At 46.8% G+C, this 18,705-nt stretch overlaps 4 non-coding genes across 4 annotated transcripts; 1 reads left to right on the plus strand and 3 right to left on the minus strand.

The window, feature by feature from the left end:
- Window positions 1-1,194: 1,194 nt before the first annotated feature.
- TRNAN-GUU (transfer RNA asparagine (anticodon GUU)) lies at window positions 1,195-1,268 on the minus strand. Its single transcript has one exon. It is a non-coding gene; the product is annotated as a tRNA-Asn (tRNA).
- A 2,146-nt stretch (window positions 1,269-3,414) lies between these two features.
- On the plus strand, window positions 3,415-3,488 carry TRNAI-AAU (transfer RNA isoleucine (anticodon AAU)). The gene has a single exon. It is a non-coding gene; the product is annotated as a tRNA-Ile (tRNA).
- Window positions 3,489-8,444: 4,956 nt separating this feature from the next.
- Window positions 8,445-8,518, minus strand: TRNAN-GUU (transfer RNA asparagine (anticodon GUU)). Its single transcript has one exon. It is a non-coding gene; the product is annotated as a tRNA-Asn (tRNA).
- Window positions 8,519-15,679: 7,161 nt separating this feature from the next.
- TRNAN-GUU (transfer RNA asparagine (anticodon GUU)) lies at window positions 15,680-15,753 on the minus strand. The gene has a single exon. It is a non-coding gene; the product is annotated as a tRNA-Asn (tRNA).
- Window positions 15,754-18,705: the final 2,952 nt, after the last annotated feature.

Here is an 18,705-nt window from a genome sequence, read left to right on the forward strand (position 1 = left end):
TTTACAAAGCACCCCGTTGTGTAGATTGTTTTCATGTTGCATTTGCAGTTTATCCCTCTACGTGCGTGGTGATTATGTATACATTCTAAAGAGCTGTAACATTAAAAGAAACATCATAACTAACTGCACTCGATACAAATGGGTTCACATATTGTGACCAGTTCGCTGCCATCCGCCATCATCAATGTGGTGCGCTCAACATTAATCCCTCATAATAATGGGGACCCTTCCTGACCTCCCGGACACCCCCAAAAAAGTTAAGGGAGACTCCTCTGTTGTCAGCGCTGCTATATAGGGTGGGCAATGGAATAGCAAAATGTGTCCTTCCCAAACTAGTGCTGCAACGCCTCTGCCAGATTCCCACATCAGAATACTAGAACTATAGGGCCATGAAATCGGGTATTGAAAGAAAAACGCCTATGCCAGATTCCCACATCAGAATACAAGAACTATAGGGCCATGAAACCGGGTATTGAAAGGCAAACGCCTATGCCAGATTCCCACATCAGAATACAAGAACTGTAGGGCCATGAAACTGGGTATTGAAAATCAACCCCTATGCCAGATTCCCACATCAAAATACTAACTATAGGGCCATGAAACCGGGTATCGAAAGGCAAACACCTATGCCAAATTCCCACATCAGAATACCAAAACTATCGGCCCATGAAAAAGGGTATTGAAATACAAACGCCTATGCCAGATTCCCACATCGGAAAACAAGAACTATTGGGCCATGAAACTGGGTATTGAAAGACAAACGCCTATGCCAGATTCCCACAACAGACTACCAGAAATATAGGGCCATGAAAGTGGATATTGAAAGACAACGCCTATGCCAGATTCCCACATCAGAATACCAGAACTATGGGGCCATGAAACTGGGTATTGAAAGACAAACGCCTATGCCAGATTCCCACATCAGAATACCAGAAATATAGGGCCATGAAAGTGGGTTTTGAAAGACAAACGCCTATGCCAGATTCCCACATCAGAATACAAGAACTATAGGGCCATGTAAGCGTGTATTGAAAGACAATCAGACTGGCCATGGATGTGTGACTTGAGGGAAATGTCAGCACAGGAAGCACCTTACATATGGTTTCAGAATTAAGCAGTGCACCCTGCACGTTGGTTGTTTTTTTTTTTTTGAACGGGAGTTGGCTCACGTTTGCCAAAATCCAAAATAAACTGCGTCCCTGGGTGGGCTTGAACCACCAACCTTTCGGTTAACAGCCGAACGCGCTAACCGATTGCGCCACAGAGATGATGTGTGCCCTGCTGCGCAAAAGCCATATATGTAGGCTAATCGCGCAGGCCTGGATCCAGGTGAAGACTTCATCTTTTATTAAAGCCCTGGGGAGGAGCGCTGTCTGCACACAGCAAGGCTGTAAGTTAGGATAGGCGCCTCCATTTCTCTGAAGCGTCTCTTTCTCAGTATGGTACAAGTAATGTTCAGCTTCAAACAGTACACAAAGCACTTTGGGCTATGGGCTTGATTGAAAAGCCCGTTTTGGGCTAACATTTGAATGTCCTGCCACACAGTGCACCATAGAGACTGCTGAGCACCTCACCATTGCAAGACTTATTTATCTCTCCAGCTCCACAGCTATCTATGACTTCCTAAACACTGGTGGCACCTGAAACCCCTGAGAAGTGTTAAGGCAGCAGGGGGCCTGGCTGCTGCTTAACTCCTCACACCTCCTTCCTACCAGCAGGGCGGGCTGAGAATGTGTCACCTCCCGTGAGGCCCCATTTTAAGATGAAAGTTGGGATGGGGGGGGGGGGGCACTTGCTTATTGCGGATAACAGTCCGAGAAGCACGGAGTAGCCAGCATTTCAAGAGTGGGGTTGGGGGTGAGCCATGAACAAAGTCCTGCTACTCCTCCCCCTAAATGCAGTGGGTGCAATTGCATTCGGTCTCATTCGAGCCCCCACACCACCCATCCTGCCCCAATCTACTTTTTTGGTAACATTAGTAACTGATGGTATTTTGACACATAACGAAAAAAATAAAACTGCAGGAACATTACAGATGCAGGAAACTCATCTATAAGAGCTCTGTCCGGGCGTTCTGGGGCAAAATACATGCAAACATTCTACTTTGCATATGGATTGCACGGACAGAAGTGACTTCCCGGAAAAAAGACATTTCAAGGAGCATCATCAGTCTTTGATACTTAGAGGCAGAGCTTTAAGTGGGCTGGGGCTAGCATGGGCCGAGCCCCGGCAGTCTCCAGAAAAGGCTCCTGAGCCGGGGCCCTGCCGGGGGCTCACCCCCGACTAGCTCCAGCCATGCTGACACCTGAGGCCGCCCGTGCAGCGGCTGCACGGTTACACAAGCTGCCTGCAGGTGTCAGCACTATGGTTTAGAAAAAAAGCAATTGCCTTTTCTTTTTTTCTAAACCAAAGTGCTGTCACCTGCAAGCAGCAGGTGCAGCCTTCCAGTGCGGGCTGCCTGGTGGCTCTGTACTCTGAAACAGGAGGAGGGCTGGACTGCCAGGCCTCCTTTTGTTTCTGAGTAAATAGCCATCACCCAGCATGAAGCCCCTGCGCTACTCACGCTGGCTAATGGCTATCTACTCGGAAACAAAAGGCGAGCTGGGCAGTTCAGACCTCCTCCTGTTTCAGAGTACAGAGCCATCAGCAGCAGGCATCACTTTCATTCAAGGAGCCTGTGGTAAAGCATTGCAGCATGTGGCTCCTTGAATGAAAAGGCTGCCTGCTGGGTGTGAGCTGTGGCATACTGGTGTCACACCTTTGCTCCGCTTAGCCGGGGAGGGGCTGTGCGCATTAAATGTAATAATGCCAGTGCTCCCCAGCTCTGCTTCTTTTAGCGGCCCCCACCTCTTAGGCGACGGGGGCTCTTGATGGGGGCATGGACTAAGCACACCCATGCCTAGGCCAAACCCCCTAACGAGAGCCACCCTCAATTTCTAATCCCACTTAAAGCACTGCTTAGAGTCACCTTGGAACTGACTTTAGAATAGGTTGCCATAAGTAAGTCAAGTGGCAAATAACTTTGTGGTGCAAAATACCTAAATTGCACTCGTATTATATATGGAGCAACTCTATAGTCATTAGGCATTGAGGCTTGGCCAGGACAGCTGCCCCTCATAATGTAGCCTCGAGCGTGGAGTCTATAATGGCAGCAGTCCGTGGCAGCAGTAAGCCTTCCCAAAAGTGGTTGTAACTGGCCCAAAGACGACATCTTGTGCAAATGCTCTTATCCAGTGCATGCCAAAGAATGGTCTAGATGTCACCTGCTCCATCTTGTCAGGCGCGTCTCCTGGGCTGCAAGTTGCCTTCCGATGTGCTGACAGCAGGCGCTAAGGGATGAATGGGAATGTACTAAGAACATTGTTCTGTTGACAGTGGCTGCTAGTAGCTGTTGCTGTGATCTTGAGTATTAATGGCCGGTTAGCTCAGTTGGTTAGAGCGTGGTGCCAATAACGCCAAGGTCGCGGGTTCGATCCCCGTACTGGCCACACCTTTTTTAAGTTTCCTTTTAAAATTGGAGCTTCATGAATGAAGAACTCTCATTGGACGAATATGAAATCTGTTAAATAATAAGCCGATGTGGAATTCTGAGTAATAGCACAATATAAGCAAAGACTTCCTCTGGCTAATGCCAAAAACAGTTCTTTGGCTCCTGAAATGACTACATGTCCTAGTGCTGTAGCAAAAGGGCTGCAAGAAGGCAGTCTATCCGTGGTCCTCCTCTTCTTAGCCGGTGGTGGCAGCACAGGTATTTCCCTCCAGTCCCAAATTGATAACATCACTCCAACTTTGCAGTGTGCTGACATCTCAGGAGTCTTCTGGCTTCTGAATTGTGGGAGTCGGATCACCCTGCGGGGAGGAGATGGGCCCAACATCGCAGCACAGCACCCCTCTGGCCCGCCTTGGGTAACTTAAACTTTGGACACCCCCTGGGCATCCCCCCTTTTTTGCAGGCCCCCCATCAAACAAATCGCTGTGTACCAATCTTTCCTCTTGGTTTCCTCTACAAGGTCTCAATGTTTGGAATAGGTCAAGGACCTACTGGGATATCCTATCAGCAGCATCCCTGCCCCACTTAGCCGTGCCCAGCTTCTGATCCTGGCAAATGCTATGGGACCTGGGCAGTCATTGCCAAAGAATGGCAACTGATTGATTGCCTGTGCAAATGATAACTATGCCCGGCAAATGTGTGAGTGCAAAGGCAATTGATTAGAATTCCTGTAAATGGAGCAGGTATCTGGCAAAGGATAACAGGGCTGTCACCCACTCAACTGAAAATGCTGCAGGCAGGAGGCATGACTGCGCAACGATGCTCAGTACGGCGGGGTAGAAGCGGCTTGGAATGGGGAGTAAGCAAGAGCACAACAAATCTCACAGCTTTGAGAGCAGAGAGTGAGTGTTTAAACAATCATTAACAGGCAGCAACCCCAAAGGGACGTCATTTCACCAAAATGCCAGGGGTAGCGGAAGTGACATCACACGACCGTTGACCCCCTGATGACATCACAGGAAGTGATTTCATTTGACCCCACCCTGAAGTGATATCGCAGGAAGCGATGGAACACAACCATTCACCCGTTGATGAAACAGGAAGTGGCATCACATAGCATTGTACACCACAAAAAATATGGGTACAATATCACTATAGTGTGATGTACATAATGTGATGTACATTTCATACAAGAATCGATCGCCATATGTATTGTTAAGATCAGAGTGTATAGGCCCATATTACCAAATTACTGTGAATGCAAGCAGAAGTCCATGACCAAATGATAATGATGTGTTATTATGTAGCACTTACGCTTAAGCTCTTTATATAGTAAAAATATACACCCAATATCACCCAACATGTGTTGGTACTCTTTTATCGACCTCAGAAAGATGAAAGGTTGAGTTGAGGCGTTTAAGAACAGACTAAATCAGTGACTCACCCCCTGAAGTGTGCCTGAAATAAACCTTTAATAAGTCTAGCAATGATTGTATAGCATTCCAGAAAGACACATTATTTGGTATTCCTATTCTTTCTTATTTAGGGTCAGTGCTGAAAGTGTTAGACCTTTGGCACTCCTGTTGTTATTTTTCTTATTTTTTTTAACGGCCCTGAACAAGAAAGCCAGCCACTCCAGATTTAAAGAGCTACATGGTGCTGGCCGCAGCCTAGGAGCTTGCATTACAAAACCCCCCCAAAAAAACAAAAAAGAGAACTTTTTTTCAAGAGGTTGCAAGGGAGAACAGAGATGTCGCAAGGGAGACCTCAGAGGTTGCGACCCCCAACTGACGTCCCCGGGTAAAGTGGCAGGAGACATCTCTGCCCATATCAATATACGCCCCAGGGTGAAGACAAAGACTTAATGCTGGGCCCGATTTTACATGCCTCGCACTCCCAATGATTAGTCTCTCTTTGTGAAACTAAATACCCTCAACATTGGGGTGGAAAATGGTTGCCATTGGCCAATGGAAGTAATACTAGATGAAGGAAGCGAAATGCACCAACATTCAACCTGATGCCTCAGAGGAAGTCCAGTTTTTTGCAGCATGTGTTTGTGTGCATGTGTGTCTTGCAAGTCCAAGGTTTGAAACCTGATAAGCTCGCCTAGTGGTTTAATGCACCTACAACAGCAATCTATATGTAACCTGCAGGCAATACATCCAGTTCCTGGTGAGATACTGACACATTATTGCATTCTGTGCCTGGACTCCACCTCATGAAGGTGCTGTGGTCTAACGGAGCGGGAGCGGTGCTCTTCTACTTTTCTTAATCAGGTTCTACTGTGTCTATAGTTTTATTTTAAAAAGAACCCGTTCCGGAATGGTTTTGGTTTAAAATAAAAGTGTAGGAAGCAGTTGAAACTTGCACTGCACTAAATGTTCCCTTAAACAGCAGGCGCATGTGTTTGGGGGTTTGTGTTGTGTGTGGAAGGGGACGTGGCCATGTGGTTTGTGGGGAGCGGGGCAGGCCAGCAGGGAATATAGTTCCGCTACTTGTTTTCATACACTTTGACCACTGGTGCCTGTTTTCATTCCCAGCACAGGTAACTTATCAACAGTGATCCCTATGCATCACTTTAGTTCCTCAATTTTCTCCTCAGGTCACTTGGGAGCAGAGAGACAGCATATGTATTTCCAGCACTACGGAGGCCAGAGTACACAAATCAAAGGCATAATTTATAGTGGGCACGCAGGAACTTGCAGGTGCAGGGGTTATTGTACCGGGGTATTTTATGAACACTTATGTACCCACTTGGAGGTGTTGCTAGGCTCAAGATTAGCTTTATAAAACCATACTCTAGCCCCCTGTGCGTATGGGCCTTTAATCACATTAACCGAAACAGTCCCACCACTTAAGAAGTGAGCACACGGTTATGCATAAAGCAAGTTTATTGTGCACAGTTTCAGGGAGTGGTTAGATGGTGTTGCAGGACCAAACTAACCCAGGTTTGAACAATACAACATCAGTTGGCATCTTACATCCTTTTTGCAACAATTACAATAATCCCAGATGTTCTATAACAATCCACCCCCAAAATATGATTGGACCAAAATCTTTTAAAAGGAATCCCATCTTCTCCCAATTCTCCACTTATCCTTGGTCAGTTTTATCTTGATAGTCATCTTCATGTCATAATCAGAGCACACCTTCTTAGGATTGGTCCGTAGGAGTCCATGGCGTCAGTACATGGTTAAACATTGGTCTTGAAAACATAATTAATTGCTAGCAATAACTGGCCTAAAGCCTTTAACTTTCATTGTGGTTGCACATGGTCCGCACAACAAATTTGAGCAAATAGAGGAAGGCCTGAATAAACAGGATCTCAACTAACCCATACCCCATACTCCTGGCGCTTCTGAAGACCTACTAATTTATACGACCACAACTTCAGAACATATAGCCACTGATGACCTTTAAAGACAATTAACTGTCAGATACCCTGGCCTCAGGCCTAACTTTTATTACCACCGAACAAAAAACCAACGCCCTCTAGCGACACCAATCCAATGAGCGAGATAACATCTGTTCCCTTGCAGGACTCTTAAATCATAAACCGTGTCCTGCTTCTGAGCTGACTTTCTTACTAGGTGACTAATATTTCTTTCCGTCAAGACTGTCCCTGCTACTTAAAATTCATGTGCAGCAGCGAACCAAGGAGATGAAAATGAATGATTTACTCATTTGTCTGTCATCTGCAAACCTGAGAAAGTCAGTTTAAATCTCAACATGCATTTTGCAAGAGAGTCCCAACTACCTTTTTACAAAGCACCCCGTTGTGTAGATTGTTTTCATGTTGCATTTGCAGTTTATCCCTCTACGTGCGTGGTGATTATGTATACATTCTAAAGAGCTGTAACATTAAAAGAAACATCATAACTAACTGCACTCGATACAAATGGGTTCACATATTGTGACCAGTTCGCTGCCATCCGCCATCATCAATGTGGTGCGCTCAACATTAATCCCTCATAATAATGGGGACCCTTCCTGACCTCCCGGACACCCCCAAAAAAGTTAAGGGAGACTCCTCTGTTGTCAGCGCTGCTATATAGGGTGGGCAATGGAATAGCAAAATGTGTCCTTCCCAAACTAGTGCTGCAACGCCTCTGCCAGATTCCCACATCAGAATACTAGAACTATAGGGCCATGAAATCGGGTATTGAAAGAAAAACGCCTATGCCAGATTCCCACATCAGAATACAAGAACTATAGGGCCATGAAACCGGGTATTGAAAGGCAAACGCCTATGCCAGATTCCCACATCAGAATACAAGAACTGTAGGGCCATGAAACTGGGTATTGAAAATCAACGGCTATGCCAGATTCCCACATCAAAATACCAACTATAGGGCCATGAAACCGGGTATCGAAAGGCAAACACCTATGCCAGATTCCCACATCAGAATACCAAAACTATCGGCCCATGAAAAAGGGTATTGAAATACAAACGCCTATGCCAGATTCCCACATCGGAAAACAAGAACTATTGGGCCATGAAACTGGGTATTGAAAGACAAACGCCTATGCCAGATTCCCACAACAGACTACCAGAAATATAGGGCCATGAAAGTGGATATTGAAAGACAACGCCTATGCCAGATTCCCACATCAGAATACCAGAACTATGGGGCCATGAAACTGGGTATTGAAAGACAAACGCCTATGCCAGATTCCCACATCAGAATACCAGAAATATAGGGCCATGAAAGTGGGTTTTGAAAGACAAACGCCTATGCCAGATTCCGACATCAGAATACAAGAACTATAGGGCCATGTAAGCGTGTATTGAAAGACAATCAGACTGGCCATGGATGTGTGACTTGAGGGAAATGTCAGCACAGGAAGCACCTTACATATGGTTTCAGAATTAAGCAGTGCACCCTGCACGTTGGTTGTTTTTTTTTTTTTGAACGGGAGTTGGCTCACGTTTGCCAAAATCCAAAATAAACTGCGTCCCTGGGTGGGCTTGAACCACCAACCTTTCGGTTAACAGCCGAACGCGCTAACCGATTGCGCCACAGAGACGATGTGTGCCCTGCTGCGCAAAAGCCATATATGTAGGCTAATCGCGCAGGCCTGGATCCAGGTGAAGACTTCATCTTTTATTAAAGCCCTGGGGAGGAGCGCTGTCTGCACACAGCAAGGCTGTAAGTTAGGATAGGCGCCTCCATTTCTCTGAAGCGTCTCTTTCTCAGTATGGTACAAGTAATGTTCAGCTTCAAACAGTACACAAAGCACTTTGGGCTATGGGCTTGATTGAAAAGCCCGTTTTGGGCTAACATTTGAATGTCCTGCCACACAGTGCACCATAGAGACTGCTGAGCACCTCACCATTGCAAGACTTATTTATCTCTCCAGCTCCACAGCTATCTATGACTTCCTAAACACTGGTGGCACCTGAAACCCCTGAGAAGTGTTAAGGCAGCAGGGGGCCTGGCTGCTGCTTAACTCCTCACACCTCCTTCCTACCAGCAGGGCGGGCTGAGAATGTGTCACCTCCCGTGAGGCCCCATTTTAAGATGAAAGTTGGGATGGGGGGGGGGCACTTGCTTATTGCGGATAACAGTCCGAGAAGCACGGAGTAGCCAGCATTTCAAGAGTGGGGTTGGGGGTGAGCCATGAACAAAGTCCTGCTACTCCTCCCCCTAAATGCAGTGGGTGCAATTGCATTCGGTCTCATTCGAGCCCCCACACCACCCACCCTGCCCCAATCTACTTTTTTGGTAACATTAGTAACTGATGGTATTTTGACACATAACGAAAAAAATAAAACTGCAGGAACATTACAGATGCAGGAAACTCATCTATAAGAGCTCTGTCCTGGCGTTCTGGGGCAAAATACATGCAAACATTCTACTTTGTATATGGATTGCACGGACAGAAGTGACTTCCCGGAAAAAAGACATTTCAAGGAGCATCATCAGTCTTTGATACTTAGAGGCAGAGCTTTAAGTGGGCTGGGGCTAGCATGGGCCGAGCCCCGGCAGTCTCCAGAAAAGGCTCCTGAGCCGGGGCCCTGCCGGGGGCTCACCCCCGACTAGCTCCAGCCATGCTGACACCTGAGGCCGCCCGTGCAGCGGCTGCACGGTTACACAAGCTGCCTGCAGGTGTCAGCACTATGGTTTAGAAAAAAAGCAATTGCCTTTTCTTTTTTTCTAAACCGAAGTGCTGTCACCTGCAAGCAGCAGGTGCAGCCTTCCAGTGCGGGCTGCCTGGTGGCTCTGTACTCTGAAACAGGAGGAGGGCTGGACTGCCAGGCCTCCTTTTGTTTCTGAGTAAATAGCCATCACCCAGCATGAAGCCCCTGCGCTACTCACGCTGGCTAATTGCTATCTACTCGGAAACAAAAGGCGAGCTGGGCAGTTCAGACCTCCTCCTGTTTCAGAGTACAGAGCCATCAGCAGCAGGCATCACTTTCATTCAAGGAGCCTGTGGTAAAGCATTGCAGCATGTGGCTCCTTGAATGAAAAGGCTGCCTGCTGGGTGTGAGCTGTGGCATACTGGTGTCACACCTTTGCTCCGCTTAGCCGGGGAGGGGCTGTGCGCATTAAATGTAATAATGCCAGTGCTCCCCAGCTCTGCTTCTTTTAGCGGCCCCCACCTCTTAGGCGACGGGGGCTCTTGATGGGGGCATGGACTAAGCACACCCATGCCTAGGCCAAACCCCCTAACGAGAGCCACCCTCAATTTCTAATCCCACTTAAAGCACTGCTTAGAGTCACCTTGGAACTGACTTTAGAATAGGTTGCCATAAGTAAGTCAAGTGGCAAATAACTTTGTGGTGCAAAATACCTAAATTGCACTCGTATTATATATGGAGCAACTCTATAGTCATTAGGCATTGAGGCTTGGCCAGGACAGCTGCCCCTCATAATGTAGCCTCGAGCGTGGAGTCTATAATGGCAGCAGTCCGTGGCAGCAGTAAGCCTTCCCAAAAGTGGTTGTAACTGGCCCAAAGACGACATCTTGTGCAAATGCTCTTATCCAGTGCATGCCAAAGAATGGTCTAGATGTCACCTGCTCCATCTTGTCAGGCGCGTCTCCTGGGCTGCAAGTTGCCTTCCGATGTGCTGACAGCAGGCGCTAAGGGCTGAATGGGAATGTACTAAGAACATTGTTCTGTTGACAGTGGCTGCTAGTAGCTGTTGCTGTGATCTTGAGTATTAATGGCCGGTTAGCTCAGTTGGTTAGAGCGTGGTGCTAATAACGCCAAGGTCGCGGTACTGGCCACACCTTTTTTAAGTTTCCTTTTAAAATTGGAGCTTCATGAATGAAGAACTCTCATTGGACGAATATGAAATCTGTAAAATAATAAGCCGATGTGGAATTCTGAGTAATAGCACAATATAAGCAAAGACTTCCTCTGGCTAATGCCAAAAACAGTTCTTTGGCTCCTGAAATGACTACATGTCCTAGTGCTGTAGCAAAAGGGCTGCAAGAAGGCAGTCTATCCGTGGTCCTCCTCTTCTTAGCCGGTGGTGGCAGCACAGGTATTTCCCTCCAGTCCCAAATTGATAACATCACTCCAACTTTGCAGTGTGCTGACATCTCAGGAGTCTTCTGGCTTCTGAATTGTGGGAGTCGGATCACCCTGCGGGGAGGAGATGGGCCCAACATCGCAGCACAGCACCCCTCTGGCCCGCCATGGGTAACTTAAACTTTGGACACCCCCTGGGCATCCCCCCTTTTTTGCAGGCCCCCCATCAAACAAATCGCTGTGTACCAATCTTTCCTCTTGGTTTCCTCTACAAGGTCTCAATGTTTGGAATAGGTCAAGGACCTACTGGGATATCCTATCAGCAGCATCCCTGCCCCACTTAGCCGTGCCAAGCTTCTGATCCTGGCAAATGCTATGGGACCTGGGCAGTCATTGCCAAAGAATGGCAACTGATTGATTGCCTGTGCAAATGATAACTATGCCCGGCAAATGTGTGAGTGCAAAGGCAATTGATTAGAATTCCTGTAAATGGAGCAGGTATCTGGCAAAGGATAACAGGGCTGTCACCCACTCAACTGAAAATGCTGCAGGCAGGAGGCATGACTGCGCAACGATGCTCAGTACGGCGGGGTAGAAGCGGCTTGGAATGGGGAGTAAGCAAGAGCACAACAAATCTCACAGCTTTGAGAGCAGAGAGTGAGTGTTTAAACAATCATTAACAGGCAGCAACCCCAAAGGGACGTCATTTCACCAAAATGCCAGGGGTAGCGGAAGTGACATCACACGACCGTTGACCCCCTGATGACATCACAGGAAGTGATTTCATTTGACCCCACCCTGAAGTGATATCGCAGGAAGCGATGGAACACAACCATTCACCCGTTGATGAAACAGGAAGTGGCATCACATAGCATTGTACACCACAAAAAATATGGTTACAATATCACTATAGTGTGATGTACATAATGTGATGTACATTTCATACAAGAATCGATCGCCATATGTATTGTTAAGATCAGAGTGTATAGGCCCATATTACCAAATTACTGTGAATGCAAGCAGAAGTCCATGACCAAATGATAATGATGTGTTATTATGTAGCACTTACGCTTAAGCTCTTTATATAGTAAAAATATACACCCAATATCAACCAACATGTGTTGGTACTCTTTTATCGACCTCAGAAAGATGAAAGGTTGAGTTGAGGCGTTTAAGAACAGACTAAATCAGTGACTCACCCCCTGAAGTGTGCCTGAAATAAACCTTTAATAAGTCTAGCAATGATTGTATAGCATTCCAGAAAGACACATTATTTGGTATTCCTATTCTTTCTTATTTAGGGTCAGTGCTGAAAGTGTTAGACTTTTGGCACTCCTGTTCTTATTTTTCTTATTTTTTTTAACGGCCCTGAACAAGAAAGCCAGCCACTCCAGATTTAAAGAGCTACATGGTGCTGGCCGCAGCCTAGGAGCTTGCATTACAAAACCCCCCCAAAAAAACAAAAAAGAGAACTTTTTTTCAAGAGGTTGCAAGGGAGAACAGAGATGTTGCAAGGGAGACCTCAGAGGTTGCGACCCCCAACTGACGTCCCCGGGTAAAGTGGCAGGAGACATCTCTGCCCATATCAATATACGCCCCAGGGTGAAGACAAAGACTTAATGCTGGGCCCGATTTTACATGCCTCGCACTCCCAATGATTAGTCTCTCTTTGTGAAACTAAATATCCTCAACATTGGGGTGGAAAATGGTTGCCATTGGCCAATGGAAGTAATACTAGATGAAGGAAGCGAAATGCACCAACATTCAACCTGATGCCTCAGAGGAAGTCCAGTTTTTTGCAGCATGTGTTTGTGTGCATGTGTGTCTTGCAAGTCCAAGGTTTGAAACCTGATAAGCTCGCCTAGTGGTTTAATGCACCTACCACAGCAATCTATATGTAACCTGCAGGCAATACATCCAGTTCCTGGTGAGATACTGACACATTATTGCATTCTGTGCCTGGACTCCACCTCATGAAGGTGCTGTGGTCTAACGGAGCGGGAGCGGTGCTCTTCTACTTTTCTTAATCAGGTTCTACTGTGTCTATAGTTTTATTTTAAAAAGAACCCGTTCCGGAATGGTTTTGGTTTAAAATTAAAGTGTAGGAAGCAGTTGAAACTTGCACTGCACTAAATGTTCCCTTAAACAGCAGGCGCATGTGTTTGGGGGTTTGTGTTGTGTGTGGAAGGGGACGTGGCCATGTGGTTTGTGGGGAGCGGGGCAGGCCAGCAGGGAATATAGTTCCACTACTTGTTTTCATACACTTTGACCACTGGTGCCTGTTTTCATTCCCAGCACAGGTAACTTATCAACAGTGATCGCTATGCATCACTTTAGTTCCTCAATTTTCTCCTCAGGTCACTTGGGAGCAGAGAGACAGCATATGTATTTCCAGCACTACGGAGGCCAGAGTACACAAATCAAAGGCATAATTTATAGTGGGCACGCAGGAACTTGCAGGTGCAGGGGTTATTGTACCGGGGTATTTTATGAACACTTATGTACCCACTTGGAGGTGTTGCTAGGCTCAAGATTATCTTTATAAAACCATACTCTAGCCCCCTGTGCGTATGGGCCTTTAATCACATTCACCGAAACAGTCCCACCACTTAAGAAGTGAGCACACGGTTGTGCATAAAGCAAGTTTATTGTACACAGTTTCAGGGAGTGGTTAGATGGTGTTGCAGGACCAAACTAACCCAGGTTTGAACAATACAACATCAGTTGGCATCTTACATCCTTTTTGCAACAATTACAATAATCCCAGATGTTCTATAACAATCCACCCCCAAAATATGATTGGACCAAAATCTTTTAAAAGGAATCCCATCTTCTCCCAATTCTCCACTTATCCTTGGTCAGTTTTATCTTGATAGTCATCTTCATGTCATAATCAGAGCACACCTTCTTAGGATTGGTCCGTAGGAGTCCATGGCGTCAGTACATGGTTAAACATTGGTCTTGAAAACATAATTAATTGCTAGCAATAACTGGCCTAAAGCCTTTAACTTTCATTGTGGTTGCACATGGTCCGCACAACAAATTTGAGCAAATAGAGGAAGGCCTGAATAAACAGGATCTCAACTAACCCATACCCCATACTCCTGGCGCTTCTGAAGACCTACTAATTTATACGACCACAACTTCAGAACATATAGCCACTGATGACCTTTAAAGACAATTAACTGTCAGATACCCTGGCCTCAGGCCTAACTTTTATTACCACCGAACAAAAAACCAACGCCCTCTAGCGACACCAATCCAATGAGCGAGATAACATCTGTTCCCTTGCAGGACTCTTAAATCATAAACCGTGTCCTGCTTCTGAGCTGACTTTCTTACTAGGTGACTAATATTTCTTTCCGTCAAGACTGTCCCTGCTACTTAAAATTCATGTGCAGCAGCGAACCAAGGAGATGAAAATGAATGATTTACTCATTTGTCTGACATCTGCAAACCTGAGAAAGTCAGTTTAAATCTCAACATGCATTTTGCAAGAGAGTCCCAACTACCTTTTTACAAAGCACCCCGTTGTGTAGATTGTTTTCATGTTGCATTTGCAGTTTATCCCTCTACGTGCGTGGTGATTATGTATACATTCTAAAGAGCTGTAACATTAAAAGAAACATCATAACTAACTGCACTCGATACAAATGGGTTCACATATTGTGACCAGTTCGCTGCCATCCGCCATCATCAATGTGGTGCGCTCAACATTAATCCCTCATAATAATGGGGACCCTTCCTGACCTCCCGGACACCCCCAAAAAAGTTAAGGGAGACTCCTCTGTTGTCAGCGCTGCTATATAGGGTGGGCAATGGAATAGCAAAATGTGTCCTTCCCAAACTAGTGCTGCAACGCCTCTGCCAGATTCCCACATCAGAATACTAGAACTATAGGGCCATGAAATCGGGTATTGAAAGAAAAACGCCTATGCCAGATTCCCACATCAGAATACAAGAACTATAGGGCCATGAAACCGGGTATTGAAAGGCAAACGCCTATGCCAGATTCCCACATCAGAATACAAGAACTGTAGGGCCATGAAACTGGGTATTGAAAATCAACCCCTATGCCAGATTCCCACATCAAAATACTAACTATAGGGCCATGAAACCGGGTATCGAAAGGCAAACACCTATGCCAAATTCCCACATCAGAATACCAAAACTATCGGCCCATGAAAAAGGGTATTGAAATACAAACGCCTATGCCAGATTCCCACATCTGAAAACAAGAACTATTGGGCCATGAAACTGGGTATTGAAAGACAAACGCCTATGCCAGATTCCCACAACAGACTACCAGAAATATAGGGCCATGAAAGTGGATATTGAAAGACAACGCCTATGCCAGATTCCCACATCAGAATACCAGAACTATGGGGCCATGAAACTGGGTATTGAAAGACAAACGCCTATGCCAGATTCCCACCTCAAAATACCAGAAATATAGGGCCATGAAAGTGGGTTTTGCAAGACAAACGCCTATGCCAGATTCCCACATCAGAATACAAGAACTATAGGGCCATGTAAGCGTGTATTGAAAGACAATCAGACTGGCCATGGATGTGTGACTTGAGGGAAATGTCAGCACAGGAAGCACCTTACATATGGTTTCAGAATTAAGCAGTGCACCCTGCACGTTGGTTGTTTTTTTTTTTTTGAACGGGAGTTGGCTCACGTTTGCCAAAATCCAAAATAAACTGCGTCTCTGGGTGGGCTTGAACCACCAACCTTTCGGTTAACAGCCGAACGCGCTAACCGATTGCGCCACAGAGACGATGTGTGCCCTGCTGCGCAAAAGCCATATATGTAGGCTAATCGCGCAGGCCTGGATCCAGGTGAAGACTTCATCTTTTATTAAAGCCCTGGGGAGGAGCGCTGTCTGCACACAGCAAGGCTGTAAGTTAGGATAGGCGCCTCCATTTCTCTGAAGCGTCTCTTTCTCAGTATGGTACAAGTAATGTTCAGCTTCAAACAGTACACAAAGCACTTTGGGCTATGGGCTTGATTGAAAAGCCCGTTTTGGGCTAACATTTGAATGTCCTGCCACACAGTGCACCATAGAGACTGCTGAGCACCTCACCATTGCAAGACTTATTTATCTCTCCAGCTCCACAGCTATCTATGACTTCCTAAACACTGGTGGCACCTGAAACCCCTGAGAAGTGTTAAGGCAGCAGGGGGCCTGGCTGCTGCTTAACTCCTCACACCTCCTTCCTACCAGCAGGGCGGGCTGAGAATGTGTCACCTCCCGTGAGGCCCCATTTTAAGATGAAAGTTGGGATGGGGGGGGGGCACTTGCTTATTGCGGATAACAGTCCGAGAAGCACGGAGTAGCCAGCATTTCAAGAGTGGGGTTGGGGGTGAGCCATGAACAAAGTCCTGCTACTCCTCCCCCTAAATGCAGTGGGTGCAATTGCATTCGGTCTCATTCGAGCCCCCACACCACCCACCCTGCCCCAATCTACGTTTTTGGTAACATTAGTAACTGATGGTATTTTGACACATAACGAAAAAAATAAAACTGCAGGAACATTACAGATGCAGGAAACTCATCTATAAGAGCTCTGTCCGGGCGTTCTGGGGCAAAATACATGCAAACATTCTACTTTGTATATGGATTGCACGGACAGAAGTGACTTCCCGGAAAAAAGACATTTCAAGGAGCATCATCAGTCTTTGATACTTAGAGGCAGAGCTTTAAGTGGGCTGGGGCTAGCATGGGCCGAGCCCCGGCAGTCTCCAGAAAAGGCTCCTGAGCCGGGGCCCTGCCGGGGGCTCACCCCCGACTAGCTCCAGCCATGCTGACACCTGAGGCCGCCCGTGCAGCGGCTGCACGGTTACACAAGCTGCCTGCAGGTGTCAGCACTATGGTTTAGAAAAAAAGCAATTGCCTTTTCTTTTTTTCTAAACCGAAGTGCTGTCACCTGCAAGCAGCAGGTGCAGCCTTCCAGTGCGGGCTGCCTGGTGGCTCTGTACTCTGAAACAGGAGGAGGGCTGGACTGCCAGGCCTCCTTTTGTTTCTGAGTAAATAGCCATCACCCAGCATGAAGCCCCTGCGCTACTCACGCTGGCTAATGGCTATCTACTCGGAAACAAAAGGCGAGCTGGGCAGTTCAGACCTCCTCCTGTTTCAGAGTACAGAGCCATCAGCAGCAGGCATCACTTTCATTCAAGGAGCCTGTGGTAAAGCATTGCAGCATGTGGCTCCTTGAATGAAAAGGCTGCCTGCTGGGTGTGAGCTGTGGCATACTGGTGTCACACCTTTGCTCCGCTTAGCCGGGGAGGGGCTGTGCGCATTAAATGTAATAATGCCAGTGCTCCCCAGCTCTGCTTCTTTTAGCGGCCCCCACCTCTTAGGCGACGGGGGCTCTTGATGGGGGCATGGACTAAGCACACCCATGCCTAGGCCAAACCCCCTAACGAGAGCCACCCTCAATTTCTAATCCCACTTAAAGCACTGCTTAGAGTCACCTTGGAACTGACTTTAGAATAGGTTGCCATAAGTAAGTCAAGTGGCAAATAACTTTGTGGTGCAAAATACCTAAATTGCACTCGTATTATATATGGAGCAACTCTATAGTCATTAGGCATTGAGGCTTGGCCAGGACAGCTGCCCCTCATAATGTAGCCTCGAGCGTGGAGTCTATAATGGCAGCAGTCCGTGGCAGCAGTAAGCCTTCCCAAAAGTGGTTGTAACTGGCCCAAAGACGACATCTTGTGCAAATGCTCTTATCCAGTGCATGCCAAAGAATGGTCTAGATGTCACCTGCTCCATCTTGTCAGGCGCGTCTCCTGGGCTGCAAGTTGCCTTCCGATGTGCTGACAGCAGGCGCTAAGGGATGAATGGGAATGTACTAAGAACATTGTTCTGTTGACAGTGGCTGCTAGTAGCTGTTGCTGTGATCTTGAGTATTAATGGCCGGTTAGCTCAGTTGGTTAGAGCGCGGGTTCGATCCCCGTACTGGCCACACCTTTTTTAAGTTTCCTTTTAAAATTGGAGCTTCATGAATGAAGAACTCTCATTGGACGAATATGAAATCTGTTAAATAATAAGCCGATGTGGAATTCTGAGTAATAGCACAATATAAGCAAAGACTTCCTCTGGCTAATGCCAAAAACAGTTCTTTGGCTCCTGAAATGACTACATGTCCTAGTGCTGTAGCAAAAGGGCTGCAAGAAGGCAGTCTATCCGTGGTCCTCCTCTTCTTAGCCGGTGGTGGCAGCACAGGTATTTCCCTCCAGTCCCAAATTGATAACATCACTCCAACTTTGCAGTGTGCTGACATCTCAGGAGTCTTCTGGCTTCTGAATTGTGGGAGTCGGATCACCCTGCGGGGAGGAGATGGGCCCAACATCGCAGCACAGCACCCCTCTGGCCCGCCTTGGGTAACTTAAACTTTGGACACCCCCTGGGCATCCCCCCTTTTTTGCAGGCCCCCATCAAACAAATCGCTGTGTACCAATCTTTCCTCTTGGTTTCCTCTACAAGGTCTCAATGTTTGGAATAGGTCAAGGACCTACTGGGATATCCTATCAGCAGCATCCCTGCCCCACTTAGCCGTGCCCAGCTTCTGATCCTGGCAAATGCTATGGGACCTGGGCAGTCATTGCCAAAGAATGGCAACTGATTGATTGCCTGTGCAAATGATAACTATGCCCGGCAAATGTGTGAGTGCAAAGGCAATTGATTAGAATTCCTGTAAATGGAGCAGGTATCTGGCAAAGG

The sequence above is a fragment of the Ambystoma mexicanum genome, chromosome 1p (genome assembly GCF_040938575.1).
Source record: "Ambystoma mexicanum isolate Mex_15411 chromosome 1p, UKY_AmexF1_1, whole genome shotgun sequence".
Taxonomy (NCBI): Eukaryota; Metazoa; Chordata; class Amphibia; order Caudata; family Ambystomatidae; genus Ambystoma; species Ambystoma mexicanum.